The 20386-nt window shown below is 40.1% G+C and overlaps 1 long non-coding RNA gene across 1 annotated transcript in view; it reads left to right on the plus strand.

Moving 5' to 3' along the window:
• Positions 1-20386, plus strand: part of LOC142061942 (uncharacterized) — a 159318-nt gene that overhangs the window by 6858 nt on the left and 132074 nt on the right. The window contains exons 2-3 of the long non-coding RNA XR_012662312.1: positions 10600-10808; positions 19148-19304. This is a non-coding gene — a long non-coding RNA (uncharacterized LOC142061942). The remainder of the gene's footprint in view (positions 1-10599; positions 10809-19147; positions 19305-20386) is intronic.

Raw genomic sequence — 20386 nt, forward strand, 5'->3', positions numbered from 1 at the left:
ATTGGCATGTAATGGTTTCTCCAGGTAGGAATCTGTGCATGCTCACAGGCCACGAAAGAGATTTCCCTACATTGTATTTGGCTGTTCTGCAGTATACAGAATCTGTTGCTTTCTAGGGTTGTTAATCTATGGAACTAAATCATTCACAGATAAAATACTGAAGATGGTATTTTTGACATCGTCTTTACAATGGCCTGGAGAATGGAACTCACTGTTGTCCAATGTAATTTTACAGAATTGTGCAAAATATTTAGAAAACAAACCTGGCTCAGATTTGTTCCTCTCAGTAAGTTCTAGCTGTTCTATGCTGCTTGTTCAGCAGCTGCCTTTCTTCATAACTGGGTTTTGGCAAAGAAATTGCATCAAGTTCATATACAATAGAAAACGCTCAGAAAAAAAACAAACAAAAACAATCTCTTTGCATTTCTGTTTGTGAATCAAAATCAGATCGTAAAGAAGTCTATTCCTTGAACCAATGAGGCATTCAGTAACTTAGAAGATGGTCTTGGATATATCAATATGCAGTTTCTCCCTGGTGGAGCTTTGCATGAAAGTATTTGTCATTTCATTTCACATAATTATACGTCAATGAAATGTGAAAATGCCAACAGTTATTCTATATTTTTTTGGCACTGCAGCTGATTCACAGGGTGCTGCTTTCCTTCGATGTCATTATTAGGAAAAAAGAAATGTGAGAAATGAAGTAGAACTTCGGCATCTGAATTTTGGAAGTTGGATTTTCAAAGTTTGATCAGAAGAGCAACATAAATTAGGAAGATTTATAGCAACACTGAATCCTAAATGCATAACTATGCATTTTTTCCTTTGGTCCTTCCTTGATTCTGTTGGGGCTCAGCCATCATAATGTGTATTACAGATTTTCAGGAAAGCCAAAGGAGTGATCATTTTTGGCACATGAAAGTGACAGTAGAGTCACTTTAATTGTGATTCTGAAGAGCCAGGAGCTGCAAATTGACTGGGACATTGCTTTTTTGCAGTCTCTCACACTGGAACAACTACTATCCTAAACACTATCCATTCTGCCCCTCTTTGTGCTTCATCAGGGAAACACAAATGCAGTGTGAACAACAGTAGCGCTTATTTATGTGGCACATACGGGAAATGCTTAGATGGGATGCAACGTCCTAGGAGAGGTTCTTGCCCCTTCATTCCTTTATCTCCTTTTTATTCACTATTATCTCATTTGTGAATGCCTGGCTAGACTTCAGTCTTCCATACAGCAAGGCTTGGATTGCAGTAGAGCACCTCCTTTACCTCGTAAGTTTTGATCTCCACCTGAAGGGTATTCTATGGCTTTCCAAATTGTGTGGATTAATTGGGGCAGATGTAGATTTCATTTGAACTTGTTTACTGGCTGATCCTGTGGGGAAACTGAGTGGCACAAAGTGTCTTTTGTCAGGGAGAGGTAAAACAAGTCCTGTGAATTAAAAAGAGACTGCTCAGAGGTACTTTGGCTAGAAGATGCCTGGGAGACATGGCAGCTACTCTGATTGGACTTCGGCCTTTATTCGGTATTATTTTTTATAATGCTAGTGACTGTTATTGCCATGTGGCCACGATGGTGCTGAATTAAGAAAGCAGCGGTTTTTTCCAGGCCCAAGCAGCTGCCAGGGTTTTTTTTTTTTTAGTTTAATATACATTCATCTTTGCTATATTCGGAGGAACTTGTAATGAAAATCACTGTATTGGTTATGAGCTGTCTACAGTGAAGAATTTCAATTACTGTGATAGAGTGTCAGCTTAACACAGAGAAGGGATACAGCATGACACATCAGAATAACAAACGTGTGACAGATCAATTTTAATTGTTTTTCTTATCTATACTTAACCTCTATCATTGTTTAAAAAAAAAAAAAAGAAGGAAGGGAAGACAAGAACTAACCTTCTTTTCTTAAAGATAAAGGTAGAAGGTAAAGCAGAGGATGGAAAGGCAGCCAGCAGCTATCAACTTATGAAATGACAATGTCAGGGAGTCCCTCTATGGAGACCAGCTGGTGCGTATTTGCTGTCCTGATCAAAGCAGTTTCCATATAATAATCTGATTGGATATTCCTGCTGCTTGTCACTGCATTATTCATCAGATAAAGAGGACCAGCTGGCAATCTTTTGTCATAAGCATGGTTTTGAATGAGGTAGTAACAGAAGCTCTGCCAGTGATTCCCTGTAGCCATACAGGAGTGCCATGAAGCTGCCCCCTCTAGAGCAGTAAGGACCAGTTTTTGTCCTATTGATCTGTCTCTAAACTTTTCATCATCTTTGCTCCAGAATTATCTTTGCCTAGGTAGGCAAAAAGGGATTGTTTGTTTAATGATATCAGTGGGGTTATGTCCAGACTTGCAATCTACCGAGCTTGATTCCCTGCAGCTATGCGCCACTTCACAAATTTCACAAATTTTGGCTTTCCTGCCAGATATCTTGGGGGCAATGACATAAGTCCTGACCTCTTTTTTGTGACACCTCCTATAGTTCAGTACTCAAAATCAACACCATACTGAACATACAGAAATATGTTGTATGTGGGGTTATTTTTTTGTTTGGTTTTTTTGTTTTGTTTTGATTTATTTTTGGTGGATGCTATAAAACAGGGTAAGTTGAGATGGAAGTGTTTGAGAAATCAGTAAATTGTTGGGTGGGGGTTCTTTTCCCTTAGAAATAAAAAATACTTGAAAAGCAATGGACTTTTCTAGCATGTTAGAATTTTAATTACTGCAGCAAAAGGAAGCTCTAATCACCTCTAATCCATCCTGTGTCAACCAAATGTAATTTGAATTTTAGGTGCTGATTCTGGCCATCTGTACTGTGGGCAGAGCAAGATGAGCGTAGTGTTGTATTTCAGGATGACTGAAAGGTGCAAAGTAAACAGTATCAAAGATGAAAAAGCAGCCTGGAACTTTGGATGGGCTCTTAGGATCTGACTCATGATTTCTGCTTGACAGTGGCCTTTTACGTTAGTCTAAATATGTGATATAAATATTTATGAGCAATCATGATGAAATGTGCCACACAATTTTTCAGCTGTGTTTATAGACTCTTCAGCTGCTTCCTTAAAAATGCTACTGGTTTGCTGTTAACTTATACATTACTTTATTCATTATGATGGATTGGATGTAATGTTTCAATAAATAATGATAGTTTTAAAATATAATGTCTCAAGATATAGTAATCAAGATAATTTTTTTTATTATGCACCTCTGCTTGCCTCCCAGATATCATTCCTTTAAAACCCTAGATAATTTTAGTGGAGATTTTTAAAAAGAGTTTGATTTTTAAGCACATGAAAAATAAGAAAGGCTGGATTTGGTAAGACTACTTATGTTTCTTGGAAATATCCTGAGACTTTTTCTTAATTACTTTGGATTTCTACTTTCCAGTGAGATGGACAACTTAATAGTCATTCAATCCTAAAAGGAATGTTCTTTTATCTGATGGAAAAGAAAACCTTGGTCTTTGCAAATGACATGTGCAGCTCATAGTGCGGTGCTTCCGTGGCTTCTCACTTGGTTTCTGTTTCAAAGTTCTTCTCATACCTACATTGCCAGAATGCTACTGTACCCTAAAACACTTGATTATGGGGCTGGGTGGCAGTCTGCGCTGGACGAATTCCAATTTCTTTGTCAATAGTTGATTGTGCCTTGTTTGGGATTGTGTTTGTGTGTGATCGCTGTTGTGAGCTGACCTTTCCTTAGCGTTGAATCCCAGATCTGTTCCTTGGTTCCTCTCAGTTGCAATATATCCTGTACTCTCATGCTGTTTTTGTAGCCTCTCTGTTTCATTGTGCTTGGAATTCATGTTTCTGTATTAGGATTTCATAAATAGCCTACTTAGTTTGAGTTAACTAAAGCTGCTAAACCACATCAAATGACTCAAGGATCATACATTGTCAAGTACAAGGTATCTAGAATGTTGGTTTTTATTATCATGTATTCCTCACAGGTACAGCACAAAGCTGTTTGGATACTTTCCAGTTTTCTGCAGTTCTGGAGAATTTAAGCCCTCACAGAGCTTGGAGCTGCTTCTTGCTTCCTTCACACAGTTTATCCTAGCCTGTGACAGCATACACTATTCAGAATTATATCTGAACAGAGAGTTTGATGTCTTTGAAGTTAAGTATCTCAGTCCTTTAACTTCATTTGTTTACAAGTGAGACTTAAAGCTCCCCCTACTTGTGTACTTTCTCAACTGCTATTTCACTGTCCTTTTAAAGAGACAGAAGACAGTGTTGTCAAGATCACTAATGCTATGTACAGAGGTGTTGACTAACCAAGCGTGGAACTTACCTAGATGCTGAAGTTGTTCCTTGCTTTTCACATGCAAATTTTAATCTTCTTTTAACTTTGGAGTAATTAAGATTACTTAAACCATTCTATGATTCTATTAGGAAAGATGGGGACAACCTCTTTAGCAAGGCCTGTTGTGACAGGACAAGGGTTAATGGTTTTAAACTAAAGAACAGTAGATTTAGACTGGATGTAAGGCAAAAATTTTTTACAATGCAGGTGGTAAAACACTGGAAGAGGTTGCCCAGAGAGGTGGTAGATGCCCCGTCCCTGGAAACATTCAAGGTCAGGTTGGGCAGGGCTCTGAGCAACCCGATCTAGTTGAAGATGTCCCTGCTCACTGCAGGGGGGTTGGACTAGATGACCTCTAAAGGTCCCTTCCAACCCAAAGCATTCTAGGATTCTAAGATACGTTTCTACTTCTGACAAGTATGACTCTACACAGTTTTTAGGGTTAGTTACAATTAAAGAAAACCCAAACATATATTTCCAGCTGGCTATCCCACATCAAATCTCAAGTTAAACCAAGTAATGTAGTTTTGACCAAAAAAAAGGGGGGAGGAGGAAGGGAGGGATAAAAAAATGCTTCAGCTATTATTTTCTGTGGAACTATTAAATTAGATTATAAAGTAATGAGGTTCTGCTTTCTATGCTTCCGTGAAGTGCAGAAAACTACCATGTAGTCATTTAAATGATTAAAGTTAGTGTGAGGGTGTAAACTAAAGGCCACACAGAACCAACTACTCCACTTTGCAGAGCAGTGTAGCTCCTAGGCTATTTTTGACCCACAACGCAGAAGTGGAGTTTAATCCAAATGAGTGAAAAATTATGTGGAAAATACATTTCTGTGTTAGTATTTAGCATGACATTTGTGGCTATCTGCTTTAGAAAAAAAATCCCTGTAGTTGTGCCCAAAGCTTTAAAGTGTGATTCTGTGCTGATTCTGGCACCATCCTAAGAGATCTGCTCTTTGTGTGTGTTCAAAGTCAGACTACCTGACTTCTGAGATGACTTATTAATGGCTTTTGATGGTATCCACAAGGCATTAAGATGACATGATTAATTTAGTAATGGCAATTAAAAGAGAGGTGTGGGGGGACTAGGAGAAAAGAGTATAGTGTATTTAAAAAATCCAGCTGTAATTGTCTGTATTTTATTAGACAATAACTTCTGTGGGAAGAGGGATGGAGCAACTCTGTGCTGAGACTTGGACTTTAAATCAACCCAGTTACAAAGTTGCTGTGGCAGATATGATCCATACATCTTTTAAAAAGATTTAAATGGGCATACTGGTATCCTGAAAATCAGCTCCAGCAGTTTATTCCCTAGAATGGATACTCAGAAGCAGAACATGGGAGGGCGATTATGGCAGAACTAAACAAGCAGCTCTACTTTACAGGGTGGTGGGAGTAACAGAGGAGCACAGACCAGGTCACAGAAATAAGCTGAAACAGACAATGTGAATGTGCAGCTCTTAGGGAACCAAAGTATCTGAAGGAAACTGAGTTTGTAGCTATTTTAACACTTTCGGCATAGAGCTTGCTGTCACCCTGCCTCTTTACTGCCTGCACATCCCTGGTATGACACATAACAAGACAGCTGGAGTTGGAGCCTGGCAGGTGTTGGGGGCTGCCACTCTGCACCCCACTGTGGCAGGACACAAGCTGTACTCACCACAGGTTCTTGAAGCCTCTGTGGAGAAACCATCATCCCACCCCTCCAGGGAAGTGAGGCTCCATCCTGAGCAAGCTTGGACTGTCCTGATCACCCTCTGGGAGAGGCTGTAGCTCTGAAGTAACCTTCCTTGTCACTCTGGTTCGGCTTTGGCAGCACACAAGCCATCAGGCAGCTGCCCTGGGGATGGCAGCCAGGGTCAGCTCAGATCCCACACCATCAGGGAAGTCCATAGGTTGAAGACAGGTCCAAGGCTGAGCTGGGAATGCAAATTAGCAAATCGGGATCAGGCCCAGCAAGGAGAATGGGGGTCGGACACAGCCCTGGGATGGCAGGGCCATGGGAGTGGGCCAGGGAGGGCAGGCAGGGTTTGTAAGGACCACTGTGGGCTAACCTGTCCTGTGGAAGTATCACTTCTTCTCTTCCAGGACAAAGCTGTACTCAGTGCTGGAACCTGCATGTCTTGTTTTGAATTTATTGGTTAAATTCAGTCATAATATGTGTCTGCATAGTAGTCAGGAGTAGCCAGGTTCTCACCCCCTCAGAATACTTCCCCTCACAAAATGTTGGAAGCAGCTAAGGTGGATGCAGTCTGACTGGGCAGCCGTGACCTTGCAATACTGTAACGTGCTGTGTTTACACCATTAATTTAGCTTTAACTGCCTCACATTTAATTTGAATCTTCAGATTGCCTCTGTTTGCTTCGTGCTGTTTTGGCTCCCACTGTAATTCTGTCATTAGAGTAAACGTAAAGTGATTAATGAAATTTACATTAATTAAAACAATAAATTAAATAAATCAATTTAATTAAGTCGATTAGTGAAATGAATTCCAGTAACTCAGATTCTGCTGCCTGCTTTAACTCTGCGCCCTTGGTACTGGGGCACATTGTGGTGGACTGTCTGATGGGTACCAAGAGGAAGTCCCCTACGGCACAGGTGCAATGTGTCAATCACCAGAGGCCTTGAGAGCCTATGACATGCCTCAAGTGACTTGTTTCAAATCTATTTCCAACCCTATTCCCCACTTACCGGAATCAGGAAACGGCTAAAGAGGCCTTGGTTTTACTTTGTTTGAGTACTAAGAGATCACTAGTGCAGGTGTAGTTATTGTTTGAGTGTCTCCTGCCATGTTGGCGTCAAGCGGCCTGTCCAGAGTAGTCTCCATTTGTTACCAAGTTTCTGTTCAGACTGTAAATGATCCTTTTGGTATCAGCACAGCTCTAAGAATGTTTAGTGAATTTGAATGATACACTGTACAAGTGTAAGGAAAGCTCGTAAGAGATGCCATAGAGTGGCTGCTAAAGACGCCAAGCAGTTGACTGATGTCAGCTAGGAAAGTTGTAGCAGGGACGTAACTTTATAGATTCATTTTACTTGTAAGGTGAATTGAAACATTTTAGGATTGCATCGCCCTAGCGCTGGAGAAGTTTTAAAAACCAACGGTTTTCCTGATACTTCTGTTAAACAAAGGTGAGGCACCTTCATTAAAAAATGCTATTTAACATAAAACGCTATAAGTATGTACTGAATATATTAAGAGGCAAGGGTAATATGGATTTTTCATACTGAAAACAGTCACCAAGTTTGTGCAGAATGTAAGGCATTTGAACATTTTGCATAGTTCTGGTTACTGTTACTTGCATGTATACACTAACTGTTGTCTTGTTACGCATTTTGTGCCCAGAGTAAACTATAATCTCATAGTTAAGGTTAAGAACAGAAGAAAAAGAGATGCTGAAGGCAAGGAATAGCTATAAAAAGACAATACTGTTATGTCTCACTGCTAGGTTATGGAAGTTCTAACAGGCTGTAAGTGCAGATTGCAAACTTGCAAATGCAGACTATATATAGATCTAGGCTATACTTTCTGAAGTACACAAGGACTAATGTGTTCAAACATCTGGGTGTTCAAATATCATGCCAATACATCAACACCCTAGGGCCTGCAGAGTCTCTGCAGTTCATCTCCAAGTCAATGATCTGAAGAGGGGAGGGGTGGAGGCAGAACTTCATTATCCCTTTAGGGACTTTTGTTTTATAATGATATAGCCGTAACTCACAATCATATGCAGAATTTGTGAGTCAAGAATTAATCCCAGATCTTCTAAATCCCAGTCCAGAGTCCTGATCTTTTCTTATATAGGAATTTTCTCTTGTATTTAGGTTCTTGTACTCGGTGTTCAAGATTGTATCTTATAAACCTGTGGGATTTCAAAGTACAAAGTAAATATACTCCAGACAAATCCTTGAAGCATATAGTACAAAACTACAGAATTAAGGGGTTACTTGTTTCCAAGGGATATACGGCATTCATATAACATCACAGACAAGCCTGGAAAGCATCAAGGGACTTGACGGAATACAGGAGCTGCCAAAAGCAAGAAACAAAATAAAGTAGAAGAAAGGTTGATGTATCGTGGAAAGGGCTGGTTATTGAGCCTGTAAAGAGAGACAGCATAACTTCTGACACAGTTTGTGTAGAAATTAAGGGCATTGAAAGGAGCTGGATGATGTCTCCCCTGAGACCTGTAAAGCAATTAGAGAAACAGAAGATCAGGAGATATGTTTACAGATAAAAGGCAGTAAGGAGGCCTAAGACTTTGATTATAGGATTAATTACTTGGATATTGATTTAGGTAACATGTATGGAAAAGGTAAGGAGGAATGTATGTTTGCAAAAATACTTCTAAGTGTTGCTGCCTTAAGGAAATACATTGAAAACTATGTAATCTGAGGCAACTTGGGAATGCTAAAGCATGAAATGAATGAAAAGATAATAGCCAGTATTTCTCAGCGATCTTCATTTCACATGGATCTCAATGGAACTTCATATGTTGTGAAACAGATCTGCCATTTTTTCTGCATTCAGAGTCCTGTATTCTTGCGTAATAGCTTGAAATAAATGGAACTATTGGTAGAGTCAAACTCTGCACTGAATGAATGAACCAGAATTGAATCCTCAGTTTTTACTCCTATACTGGCTAAATTCCCTTTCATTTGTGCGTGAGTAAGGACAGAACAAAAACCTCCAAGTTTTGGCAGACTTATTTGTTAAACCTCCATGCTTGTACTCCAGTGAGGCTTATATTTCTGGTAAGTATACAGAGGGGAAGAAAGCAGTGGATGCTTTTGTTTTAATTCAGTCCCTGCAATTAAGGAAAATATAAACACTGAAGAGTTAAGGCATCTGGAAATGACAAATGAGGTAATGACAAGGCGTGTGACATGGTGTCTGAAACAGCAGTGCAGAGGATTTTTGGTAAGAGCAAACTTAGCCGCCAAAAAGATGCCTTCTGAGAGCTGAGCCAATCAACTCTGGGTCAGGAAAGGAAGGAAATACTTGGAGGGATAGCCAGAATGAAGACTCTGGAGGTGGATAATGAAGTTTCATGCTGTGTCTAAGGTGAAGGCTGCATACAGACACTTTGGATCCAGCCATCTTGGTAATTGGTGTTGCCAGTACAGCTTTTTCATGAGAAAAAGCTTGTGCTCAGAACAGCTTTCATGTACAACTTGTACTTTCAGTTTGGAGTGTTTATACTTTTGCTCTTAAGAGCTTGCATGGTACAGGCATTCTTATTGATCTACTCTTACTATTACTGAACTCTGTGTTGTGTAGCCACCATAACCTGCACCACAGGTGTGCTATTGTGTATTGACTCTCTTTCCATCAGCGAAATGCTTTTGCTGTTGGGGTGGAAGTTTATAATTTGCTAGTCATGCCAATTCATTCCTGCCTTAACTTCATTGCTTTCAAAAGGAAGCCAGCTTTGACACCATTACTATGTAGCATTTTCTTACTCTTTATCTGCATTCCAAATAATTGCCTCTTGTGGAATATAATCTAGTCCAAGTCGATGAAAAATCCCTGTAAACTTTTAGAATCACAGGGACAAACCCTCAGGAAACTGATCATTGACCAAAATATACTTTGAATTGCAAGAACTAGTCATTGATAGGACTATTTCTCGGGTGAGTGTAGAGTAATACAAAACACTGGCTATCAGCACTGAAAATATCTTAGGGAGCTCTTGCTCACTGTTGCTTGTTAGTGCTTTCATGCAACACTGTGTTGCCCCTTTGTGCCAGTACAACTGTTAGTGGGGTTACACCACCGTGTTCTGGATTCAGCCCCTCTCAGCAAAAAAGAGAAAGGGTTATCTTTAATCTGAATTATTTGAAAGGGTCAGTTTCTAATGTGGTTTCCCAAATAGCTCTGTGAACACAACTGAAGAGGAGGGAGGAATAGGAACCCTTTTAGCTATCTTCACCATCAAAGTCACTGTTTAAACATATCCTGAGAAGAAGAAGATTCTACTGTGTAATCTATATGCCCTACTAAATATTTTGCAGTTTCAAATGTTGCATTGCCTTGAAGTATGAAATGGGCTATGATGCAAAATGAATTTCAGTGAAAATAGCATTTGTTGTTAAATGATCATACAGCATTATTACATACTGTTTCTTCTATCAAATCCAAGACAGAATATTTAAAGTGAGATTGATGTTAGAGGAATAGCAGGAGGGATGATGCAGCTGCAAGAAAATTAAGATACTGCTATGTGTTTGTCTTAACATATGTCTTTCCTTCCTAATATGGCATGGGGTACTGTCTTCCCATACAGAAGAAAGGGATGAAGAGTTCACATGAAATCTCAAGCATTTTCCAACAGAGAAATTGAGTCATGGAGTAAACAGTCAACCTAGTTCCTCCACACAACAAAATACAATGATGCAGCAGAGCTTCTGGGGCTTGAAGATCATCTTCCTCTAGCAAGTCCCCTACTTCCATGTAAAGGGTGTTCTGTAGCGCAGAAAGGCATTACAACAAAAGGTAGGTAGGCATGGGTTCACAGTGTGGGGGAGGATGTGAAGGGTTGTGGTGGTCTCTATACATTAATATCTGCTAATGTGGCTGTGTGTGCTATTATGTGCTGTAGTAATACCCACTGGCTGATCCCAGATTTCTCATGTACCTTGAAGAGAACATAGTGTGGGTCTTTCAGCAGATTTTGTGGTATCCCTGCATTATAGGGCTGTCCCCTCTTATTACCAATCTTCCTCTCATGCTCTAATAGTCTTTGAATCCAAAGGGTTTGCATGATGGAGGCTTCTACCACATACAAATATGCAAGAGAAGGGTAAACACATAAACAGGAACATGATCTGAAAGTACCAGTTGTCACAATCCACTGTTGGGTTGAACAGTTTGGCAGAGGTTAAACCCCCTTGCTTTCCAACCAACCTTATATTATTATATATTATTCTGGGAGGTTGGGGGCAGCTGGGCTTAACTTCTGATTAACTCCAATGTGTTATTGTGAGTGGGTTCCTTTTATGGTCTTGGAAACAGAATTAAGGCTCAAAACAGAGTCAAGTGCAAAGTCACTTTATTTGGCCAGAAATAGATACAGGAGAGAAAAGCAAAAGAAGAGGAAAAAAAAAGGTGAAAAAGGGAATGAGAGGGAGAGAGTGGGACTGTTGCAATAGCTGTCACCACGGATCTGCGGCAGTCTGTCCGGTGTGGGCGGGGAGACCGGGCTTCCGATGCATCTTTGAAGCCAGTGGAGGAAGAGGTGTTCCAGAACCCACACCCTGTTGTCTCTGCTGGTTTCCCCTTGTATAAGGTTGCTCTCTTGCATACTCAGTAGCTGTTCTGCATACCCCTGCCTCCCACTCGGCCGTGGGGCGCATGCCCAGTACTGTCACTAGAAGGTGCTTGAAAGTTCTGGAGGGTCCGAGCCCCCCCACATATGTTGCCAGTTGGCCTTGGGCCCGGGTGTATGCACAGAGGATGAGTACTCCAAGATAATGGGGTGCACATTCCTGCCGGGTCAACCTTGGTGATTAAACTGTTCAGCTGCCGTAGTGATCAGGCATTAGTAGCGAAACTTGCCTGCCAACAACGTTGAGACAAGTTTCTAGTCCCTGACACCATCCCGTGGCTCAACATTGGTGGCGAGTATAGAGACAGTGGTGAGAGAAAGAATAGAAAGAAAGGCAGAAAGATTAGATCAATAACAAAGATTTTAGCTATGAAGGCCAAAACATTATAGCAGTATCAACTCTAAACAAGGCCAATGCCTAACATTAACAACAGTTCAGTTTTCGATAATAAAAAAAACAGACTGGGGGGACAGTTTATGCAGTTTGGACTGTGGATGACACAGGTTGACGTACAGCTCTAATTTGTTTAACTCCATCAGGTGACACAGTGGGTACAAACTGCATATTTGCGACAACGCGTTGGATTAACTGTATGAAACATGGGATGACACATGGCAAAACAGTAACATTGCTAGACCACACAGTAGGTAAAGTAAGATTCATTTAATCCAAGGACCTCCTGGAAGCCAGGAGAGTGTATCAACATTCCAGCCTTCCCAAGTTTGGACAGGAACATGGGCTAATTTCTGTATTCCAGCAGTAATTTGTTTTATGACCTTGCCATTGTCATCTATCTTTAAACAGCAATTAGAATTATTCAATTTCCCACAGACTCTGCCTTCTTCAGCTAGTAGGTAGTTGAGAACCATGCGATGCTGATAAACTGCAGTTCGCATTTGGGTTGCCTGATCTGCCAATAGGTCAAGGGCCTCAGCTTGATTGGTGATAATTTCTGATATGGCTTGCAGCCGGATAATGCAATTTAGCTTGTAAATGGGTTCTTGGGCACCACGAACCCATTCATTAGGGTTCCATGTTGTGGGTCCATAGTGTCATATCATATGTTGGGGGGTCCACATGTCTTTACCCCAGGACTGGCCACTCCCATCAGTGAGGGAGGTATCAATAATTTTGGATCGTTTTTCCTGCTTCAAATCATCATATACTTGAACACCTAAATGATTTCTGCCTGTTTCTGAGAGGAAGAAAAACAAGGGATACCAGTATAACAGGGCTGGAAACTGTCCCCCTACCCAAAACTTTGCTTAACATTTTTTCAGTAGGGAACATAGTCAGAAGAGATGGTGAGAGGGGAAAGTGCACATATGCAGGGCCAGATCCAAAGCTGGCACAGAACAAATTGGTTTGACTGTAGACCCTGGAGTTGTGCCTATTTACCCCAGGTTCAGGCAGAGAGAGAAAGCTTATAAAAGTCGGTGCAGAGTTTGGTCAGGCACAGTGGATTGGGGGTGCTTCCTACCTGCAACACCACATTCACGTATTGAATTAACAAGTAAGACACATCAGGGCAACTAAACAAACATAATCTGTGACCTACTCCCTTTAACTGGTACTTCAGCATGATGAGCTCATTAAGGGTAAATTTGCTAACGCTCATTTCATGTTGGCAGAAGACTGGTGCGTAGTGCATGCTGTCATCTCAACAGGAGATCAAGAGATATCCAGCTCTGACATGACCCATTATTGCTAAATAGCAAATTTGTGTAGTTACTTGTGTTTCATGGAAATGCTTGATGCACATTAAAGGAAACCTTTTGAACCCAAAGCTCATTAATTTTTCTTAGTTCATCAAATTTGCAGGCAGGCTGCTGTACAGCCCAGTTCTCGGCACTCTCCTGTCAACTGTCTAATGAATATGGATGTTATTTGTACTGCTCTTTTAGGGCAAAGGCCCAAAGCCTGATGCCTGTGTTTCCCCCTTGGCATTAACTAAATTTGCAGCAATTAGGGCCCAATCTTCTGAAGTGTTGAGAGCCCTTAACTCTGTTGATTATAGCAGGCTTGGCATCCTGACCTGAAAGGCCATTATGCCAGCTGAAATAAGTGGAAGATCTTGGCATGAAACCTGTTCCATGTAGTAATTTCTCCAGCTTTCTGTGTACAGTTTCTGTTCTTAAATGAAAAATGGTTAATATGTTTCCTTTCACTGAACAGCAGATTCACAATAATGGTTGTTTTGCTTGGGACTGATTTACTTTCATGATAGGCATAGGTTGGGTGTTGGTTTTTTTTTTTTAATTGAAGTCTTAGTACAGAGAATTGACCAACTTCAGCAGGTGGATATACGCTTGGGAATAGCCCAAGTGCTTGGTACCCGGAGTTGCATATTCCTACATTTCCTGCTTAAATGTATCCAGCCTCAGCAGTGCCCAGTGATTTCACCACCAAACAGCAACCAAGTGGTAGCAAAGTTGAATGGAGTTAAAAGAACCTAGTAATAGAGTAGTGTCCCCATCATTATGTCTCATTATAAGTGGAACCCACTTTTTTTCTAAGATTACCAGCTGATCTAGAAGAACTAGTCGTGAGTAATCTCAACCACTAAACAAAAGTTTGAATGTGAATTGGGACTGCACTCTGTCCTAGACAGTTAATTACTCTGTTATACTAGTTCCTTGAGCATGAAGTTGTAAAGGAGTAGTGTGAATGAAATGTGTGCTGCCACTGCTTCTGGTCAGTCCAGCACATATTGCTGCTAATGCTACTGAAAGGAAAGCAACAGACTTCCCCTGATTGTGTAAGCTAATACCGCAGACTGACCTAGGCTCTCTGAGACACAGATACACATTTTGTTATGATAACTGTTCTGCAGAGTCCTTTCCTCCAGCACATGGGAGAGGTGGGTATTCAATGGCAATATATTATGTTTTATCAAATTTCAGCAGTTAGAGCCCTTAAAATGGACCAGAGCATTTACCATGTGTTTTAGTAGATTTCAAAATTATTAGTAAGTGATACCAGGCTCTGGACAGGCATTTGTGATGGACAGCAGTTAATGCTTTTGGAACTAAAAGTACAACTGTTACATGGTGGAATTTTATTGACAGAATTGATATATACACATTGACAAGGCAGGCAAGACTGATTTTCAACTGGATGACTGTAAGGGAGTCATGAGGAGTCACAAGTAGTGGGTGAAATAGGTCAGGATCAAGAAACTATGTGGAGGATTCACCACTGAAACATCAGGTGGTTCTGACATACTTAATCTGAATACACTGGCAGAGGTGTCAGGTAAAGAAAATGTAAGTGAAATTTGTTTACCTGACTGCTCTACCCTGCGCTAATAGTCTTTCTTTCCCAAATATTTTACTGACTTGCAAGTTTAAATAAATAAATCCTTTCAATCTTAGGTGATACTGGCTTTTATCTTTTCCTAAGAGTGAACAGAAACTAAAGCTTGCCATTTACTGCTGCTTGGATTTCAGTGGGCTTAGTGTTGTGGATATTGCTAATCATGAGTCTTACTAAAACCACTTAGGTTGGACTGAGGGATCTTTATGAGGTTTTTTTAGGGGTGTGTGTACACATATATATATATGCGTGTATATGTAGTGAAAATATGTTGATATATGACATTTAAATACCAAAACCTATCATCTGATAACTTACCAGGCATCTTGTCTTTTATAGCATCTTTTTTATTTATTTTTTTCTATGCGGTATCTCACAATATAATGCAAAATATAAGCATTTGTGTTAGGCTTATTTTTCGATGGCTGTTCTGTGATAGATGTATTAGTAACATAGACTATGGGGAAGATGGTCATAAAACCTTTTCTAGATAAGGAGCTTCAAAGCCTTTGCAAGATGAGTTACAAATCAGAGGTACACTGGTTAATGGGGACGATCAGCAAACAACTAGCATTCTTGCATGCAACAGAGCTGTGTACAGTGTAGGGAGGGCTTTTATGCCATGGCTGTAATCAGTAGGATTCCACAGTAATCTTTATTACAGTTTAGGTACAAAAAAAATGTGATAGCTGACATTTGGTTATTCATCTTGTCCATCCTCGTGACATCCATCCAGTATTCTTAAATGTGCAGTGGATTTACTCTTCCCTGCCCTGTTCAGTCATGTGACCAAAAGGTTTTAGTCAGAGAGAAAGTCCACTTGGGAAAGTTAAAAATACTTAGAGTTTTAAAAAAACTGTCAGCTGATGACTAGCAACATTTACGGTGAGAAGGGACAGAGAATTTAGGCAGTAGGAGAGCCTTTCTGTTTGGAACAGTAATGGAAAGTGAAGCACTGGAAAATGTCTGTGAGATCTTTATAACTGGAAACATGAGTTGGTCCTGCCTTGGATTAGATACCTTTTTGGAGTCCCTTCCAGACCTATTTTCTACCATTATGATAACTTCATCCGCCTACATGACACAGCCCAGGAGATTTCAGCAAGTCTGAAACTGCTGGGAGAATGAGAGAATTTGGCGTGCTGCCTTTGCAGCCTGAGTCACCGCATTTACACTTTTCTGGCCCTAAGACCAAGTACACAGTTTTTTTGACCACCCATCCATATAATTTGTTGTTGAATTAGTTGCTGGGTGTGCTGTCAGGACTGCCTCTTGAGCAAGCCAGAACAAACTCCCAGGGCATACTACTCAAGGGTGCACTTGCCTGCTATACACATAAGCTCCAGGACTCTGCCTAGATGAGCAGCTTCCATCTAATCCATCTGGTCTCATAAAGGTATTAGGTGGCTGATGGCCAGCAGGACAGATGGCACTGAGTACTTTCCTAGAAAAGTCCCAAGCATCAGCTGCTACAAGGATAGGAGGAGTTTCTACACACTCCGAGCACAGACAGGATTTAAGTAGCCTGTAAAATGTCAGGTCTGGAGAGTTCTCTGGGACAGATCAGGTCTATCATATATTGGTACAAGGTCAATTTGTCTACATTCAGCTCTTCTTTACATTAAGGAGCCCTCCTCTATACAGGGAAGAGATTCCTCATAGTGACTTGGAGATGATTTAGTCAATATTTTGTTAACCAAGACAGACTGACTTTCAATGACCTCCTCAGGCACCCTCCAGCAAAAACTGGCAATTTTTTCAGTTGCTGTTTCTGAGGTAAACATTCAGTTGGGTCAAAGAGCTTTAGGGTTTTTACTGAAATGAAAAGAAAAAGAAAATCCCATATCCATCTTTGCAGTTCAGCTTGTTCAATTTGACACCTGGTGTTGGACCTTATGTCAGTCTGTGCTTTGGCAAATTTCAAGTTCAATAAACACATCCTTAACACACCATTTGGGCTAGACTAGATACAGACATAGTCAACACTTTCTTTTCCATACGTGGCATCCAGTATGATTTCAAAAGCCTAGATTCATGTTTAAAGTTCTAAAGACTTTAGCTAAAGTCTTTTATTTTGACATTAAAAGTGTGCCTGAAGGGAGAGGATAATCATTCTATCTAAAACTGCAAATGTAATGAAATAAAGGGATAGCTTAGTGGAAATATATCTAAATGTATGCACATCAGAGGCTACTAGAATTTATAAATAAAGTTCCTTGTATTTAAAATAGACCAAAGCAATGATAACAATAATAAAAAAAAAGATTACCACCTGGTCATTAACATGTAAATCACTAACTTAATTAGGATTCTACTTAATGAAAGGTTTTTCAGTCCTTATTCCTAAGTGTTTTCAGTGTTATTGAAATAATAAATTAGTTTTATTTTCATGCTTTTAGTTGCTGGAGAAAGACTGAGCTGGCTTTTAAATTTTTTAATGCTGTGAATGGCAAAAAGGGATGGAGAATTGAGAGATAAGATCAAATGTTCCCTGTGCTTAACCTGTAAAAACTAACAGGAGCTATCGATGACTTTGTGTGTGGTATTGAAAACATGATCTAGGGAAGTAGTGTTTTACAGCTCGACAGAGTAATGACAAAACGAAAAAGAGCCTTTCTTCTACTACTTTTTCAAAGCAGACCTGTCAGGTCTCACGCTGTTCACAAGCAGCTGCAGTCTCCTGCAGAATCCCGAATCAGGGTCAGAGGGGAGTAGCTCCCAGGCACGCTTTGTGCCCTGGTAGGCTGTTAGTTCTCGTCAGTCTGGCTTCTCCTTGTGTGTCCTTTCTTTATTACACCTCCTATTGTGGTCCAGAGAGCCTAGGTAACATGAAACAGACATTGATTTTGCAGGATTCAGTCTTGTTACAGATGGGTGGAGACACAAAATCCAGTTTTCAAAGCGTTATATCCCTCTAGCAGGTCCTGTTTCTATTGAGGTTGGGTGATACCACAGGAGGCAGAGTTATTGTGATTGGTTTTCTTTCTGCTGACTACTAATGGATACAGTCAAGGGTCAAGTGTGCTGAGGAAGCACAATGAACAATGTACTAACTAAACAGAAATCATGGTCATTCATTGAGAACTGAAGATCACAGATGCCAACCTCTGCTATTCAAGCTAAAAAAACTTTCCATGTTGGATTTGCCAGCGTGTCATCAGCCCTGGCCAGTCATCCCTGTGAGATAATTGCATACACCGAACTTGCAGTAATGCTTGTCCTTCATCATCTTTTTCAGCCTGGCCACCATAGGCCTGCCAAAACCTCACATAGAAGTGATAGCCTCTACTCATCCTTTTGAAGCCCCTCTCCTCATGCTGATTGTGTCTCTTGCATGGTAGTAGTGAGGTTGCTGAAACTATGATTTCTAAATATATAATAGAGGCAAGTTCTGCGGAGATAGTGTATTTTATTAGATGAATGAGGTTGGGAAAAGCAAACAAGCTTCCTGAGCTCCCAGTCCCTTCCTTGGATCATTAGAATTGTATCTACTTCAGCCAGGAAGTGCTCACTCCCTTCTTTTCCTGATAAGTGCTCTTAACAAGCTACCTAAACTCCTCCTTTGTTGGAGAGGTTTTCCTTTATTATTTGCTGAAGGTATCACTGTCTGCCACTGGCAGCCTCTTTTCAACTGACATTCAGAAGACTTTCTGCCATCTGTTGCAGACCTTTCTGCTTTGGACCAAATTTGCATTTGAATTTTTGCATTCAGAATGAGTTTATATGAAAAAAAGCACATTTTGTCATTTTCTTTCTGAATTAAAAATTGCAAGTGATCAAATTCACTTAGAAACAAGGCAGTTTTCTTTTTCCAATGGAAACGGTAGACCTCTGGGCTTGTTCCACCTCTGCTCAAAATAACATTATTGAAAAGTCAAAAATGCATGTACTTTAAAAAACCATCCACACTTAAAAGCTTTTATATGGTGCTTTTTTTAAAAAAAAAACTTTGGTTTTCCTTTCTTCCAAAAATGTTAGCACAAAGCAATCAAATATCTGTCTATTTATACATTTTGTTTCACCATTTTAATCACAGTCAAGCTGATGCATAAAGGGGGCTTGAATGAACACTCTTAGTCCTTTTCTTCAGAATTTTAAAAATAATTTTGCTAGTTAAGTGTTTGTTTAAACTTGTCTGATGAGTTATGCTAAATTTACCTCTGAAGACTGAAATTTTTCATTTGTTCACAGGAATGCAGTTTAGTTAGCAAGGACAAGTGTTTTTCTCATTATCAAGTTTGCACTGAAGTGCAAACACATTGGAAACTCACAAATGAAAAAATCTTCAAGTGGCACAGCGGAAGACTGGGAGCTACCTCTCTGTAGTATTTATTCACTTCAGTCTTGGGTGAGTGAAGAAGTTTGTGATAAAAGCAATAGTATTATTACTATAATAAGGAGACTTAGAAATGCTGCTGATACTGCTAATCAGTCTTATTGAGGCTTTAGTGCTGCTCAAAATAGAATAAGACCAGTTGATCACCTTACACGTATGACATTGGTCTTTAGAAACAGTGGAGGTGATCACTACTAGGAAATGGCATCTGGCAGCATGTTATTCATAAAGCTCACTTATGCTGAAAACTCAGTGGGACTCTACAGTCGTATTATTCCTTCTCTTCTGGGCTCCCTGAGTTGGCTGGTGATATTTCTCAAGAAGCTCAAGCTGTTATTTCCATTCTGCTTGCTGCAACCTGAAAAACATTTAAGTGAAAGCTTAGGAGTAGTAGGAAGGGGAAGATGGGGAGCTGGGCACAGATGGCATTGGTAATAAAGCAAAGCAGCTGTCAATATTATTTCAGATCGAGTTATTAATGATTAGCACTCTAGTTTGATATGTTGACAAGACCAAGCTTGCAGTTTAGAGTGTGCTAACTTGTGTGCCAAGAGCAATATGGCTAAAAGCAGAGAAGAGGGACAAGTCTTTAAGAGTTTCTGATTGCTGACTCTCACTGCTTTTTTCAGTAGGAACTGCAGTCATTTCCTGTAATGACTCATATAATGAGCTTATAAGTATTTGCAAAATGGTAAGAAGAAAAAGCGGACAGTAGAATGATGTCATTCAATTGGAACAAGTAACTCGTGAAGCATTTTGAACCTTGTCTTTCACTCATGCTGAGATCAGCATGCATCTCTATGTTGTTTATACAGGTCAGACAAGAATCTTCTGTCATTTAATGATGGCCTCTGTCAATAGCTTTTCATTCTCTTGAAGTACTACGTGTGCGCTCTTTCCAGAAGCAGGATATTGAACTAGGTAGACCAGTGGTGAGACATAGCTTAACTCACCCACATGACCTCATTTATTGATTGAAAGAACATGGCTTTTTGTTTACCTCTCTATCACTCAACAGTGCTATCTATCTCCTATTCTGGAAATGTGTTTACTGTAAAACATTTACTGCAACTGCTCTTATTTCGAATTCCAGC

The sequence above is a fragment of the Phalacrocorax aristotelis genome, chromosome 9 (genome assembly GCF_949628215.1).
Source record: "Phalacrocorax aristotelis chromosome 9, bGulAri2.1, whole genome shotgun sequence".
In the NCBI taxonomy this organism is placed as follows: domain Eukaryota; kingdom Metazoa; phylum Chordata; class Aves; order Suliformes; family Phalacrocoracidae; genus Phalacrocorax; species Phalacrocorax aristotelis.